Below are 2,938 nucleotides of genomic sequence, written 5' to 3' on the forward strand. Positions count from 1 at the left end.
GGCGAGTGCTTCAGATTTAATGACGTTATTAACCCGTCATCCTACATGACGCTGCTTCACACAAACCTGGTTTCTATCAGCGGTGATCAGCTGATCGACGTCATTAAAACAAACTTATAACAGTTAAACACCGTTAATGATTCAACTCAAACAGGAGATGTGATTTAGTTTATTCAATCTTTATCAAACTCAAATGCTTCGTTTCCTACAAACAATAAAAGACAGAAGTTCAGATGAGTTAGAAAGATGTATTTACATATTTAAATAATAAAAAGGACAACAAAAGTAACAAACTGTATATATATATATATATATATTGTATTTACATCGGTACCACAGCTGTGTGTGTGTATGTGTGTGTGTGTGTGTGTGTGTGTGTGAGGAACTCCTTTAAACGTCCGACAGTAAATAAAAACAAAGTGTGATTTGTGGACTCGGTGGTTTTTCACTAAAATTCTTCCTCAAATGTCACAATTCAAAGTTTGTAATTCACACATTTATGATTTCAGACATATCTGATTTAAGGAATAAAGTAAATAAGTCGCTTAAATGAATCTATAACTATTTTGATATTCTGTCTTCAAGTTATTTTATTTAGTAAAAAAGTGAATCTGCAGGTTTTCTGCTTCGTCTTCTAAACAATATTAATTCACTTTTCTAAATATTTTTGGACATTTTATGACCAAACTAATTAGATTTATTGAGGAAAATAACTGACAGTAAATTTATAATAATAACCAATGTTTTAAACAGGAAGTAGACACCAACCAGACGAGAATTATTGAACAAAACATTGTTGGAATCAGGAAACAGATGTTTTCATGAGAACATCTGTCTCTCAGCCGCTCTCTTCAACATTTAACTTCATGTCCACTTTTGTTTTTTTATCTTTATTTCTTTACACAAAAAAGTAACAAATGTGTTCAATCAGTATAAAAAATGACGAAAACAAAAAAGCATTTTTACATTTTTTTCCAGACTTGCAGTTCAGCGGGACGACGACGAAGAGCTCCACAAATAAAACATGAAAATAAAAACCAGAGCCAGAAATAAAGAGTTTAAAGTCAGTAGTAGTTGTAGTAAAGGAACAGTGCTGCTTAGCTTAGCTTAGCATAAAGACTGGAAACGGAGGGAAACAGGTAGCGTGGCTCAGGTCAACGGTAACAAAGTCTCACTGATGATCAACGCGTTACATCTCGTCTGTATAATCAAGAGTCAAAACTACAAATCACGAGTTCTGTGTTTATTTATTGATGTAAAAACTGTGAAGATTTAAGATTAAAAATAATAAACTTTTATTTTACTGAATCTTGATTTTTACACATTTTATTATCAAATAGAAAATATTCAGGAAGTTCTATTTCTTAAAATAAAATATGTGAAACTCAAGTTTTTATTTCTTTGATTGTCAAACTTTGTGTTTTAAGTTTTGCTCTTAAAGGGCCAGTCCAACAATTCAGTGTTTCTTCGCCATCAAGTGTAAAAACTTAAGAGACGCACAGAAATAAAAAGAGTAGAATGTGCTGCAGAGACATTCTGAGCCACAGAAGATCCTACATTTCCCATGATGCCGAGGGAACTGGTCTTGATGTGTAAAACTGTTGGAGTGACTCTTTTTAAGTTGTTCGATTCGATACGCGAGAGGCAAAAAAATAAGATTCGAAAACAGGCTTTTGTTTTGAAAAAATTAAATTAGAAAAATTTCTAAAACAGGAAGTGTTAAATGTTACAAACGTTATTTTACAAGTAAAAAGAAGAAGATTGTCTTGTTTTCATAATCTTCTCTGAGATGGTTTATTTTAGACGTTTAAACTGAAACTTAATGAAAGTTAATCTGTACAATATAAAAACGGTTTATATTTCCACAAACATATTTCATCAGGACAGAAGATCCGATGAGCTGAAGGAAATATAAAACACCAGCCGTCTGTTTTTACCCTCCGAGTCGCTCTATGATATAAACTTTTACTTTTTTTTGTTTGTTTATTCTTTTTGTTGTCAAAAGATCAAAAGACAAAGAAATAAAAAAAATATAAAAAGGTGACAAAGAGAAATATCTACAGAAGGAAACTGATATTTACAACTATTAAATAACCCGTTCAACAAAAACAAGATTTATATAAAACAAACCTGACGGACGCCACATGAAGCCGGATCTTAGTGGACTTCTGAAGGTTTAGTCTGGAGTACAACCTCAGATTATTTATGTTTTAACATCTATATTCAGTAAGCTTCTCCGTTTGGGATGTTAACGGTTGTTAGTTGGTTATATTTAGGCTTTTTGGGACCATATGAAATATGCAGAATCATGTGTTGTCAGTGTACCTGTGGATGTATGAACTACCGCCACTGGATCACTGAAGAAAACCTGAAACGTAACGAATCCTTTTATGGATTCTAAGCAGATTTATGGACGTTTATTGTTAATGAATCAGAGATAATTATATCATGGGAAGGTGCACGTTACACAGAATCTACTAAGTGCTTCATAACAGAATCAAGGAGCGAATGAATAGAGAACTTTAACTTGTAATTATTTTGCCATCGACATGTTTTGTCCTCCGAGAACATATTTTTTGATCTCAGGACGTTTAAACAGCAGCTCATGAAACGAATACATTTTTTTAAATGAATCTGCATATTATTAGTAGTTTTCTGTTCAGTATCCAAATACATTACATTTCGTATGATCAACGAACAGGAAAAGCAGCAAAGTCTCGCCACTTGACTGATTTCTTTGGGCCATTTAGGGTTGAAAAATGACAAACAATGAACTGATGAATCAATCGAGCGCTTTGTTTCACCTCCAGCATGATAAAAATAATAAAGATGAATATTGGAAGTCGCTCTCGTCCTCCACATACATGTTCTTCCAGCATTAAGATCCGGCTTCACGCAGCAAAAACCGACAAAAGCGAGAGTCACAACGACACAAATA

The 2,938-nt window shown here is 33.2% G+C and overlaps 1 protein-coding gene across 2 annotated transcripts in view; it reads right to left on the reverse strand.

Annotated features, from left to right (window-relative positions):
- Positions 1-213: 213 nt before the first annotated feature.
- Positions 214-2,938, reverse strand: part of atf6b (activating transcription factor 6 beta) — a 15,042-nt gene continuing 12,317 nt past the window's right edge. For both annotated transcript variants that reach the window (XM_079287685.1, XM_079287684.1), the window contains one exon: positions 214-2,938. This exon is cut by the window's right edge and continues 812 nt beyond it. The gene's annotated coding sequence lies outside the window, so the exon portion shown is untranslated.

The sequence above is a fragment of the Melanostigma gelatinosum genome, assembly GCF_949748355.1.
Source record: "Melanostigma gelatinosum genome assembly, chromosome: 17".
Taxonomy (NCBI): domain Eukaryota; kingdom Metazoa; phylum Chordata; class Actinopteri; order Perciformes; family Zoarcidae; genus Melanostigma; species Melanostigma gelatinosum.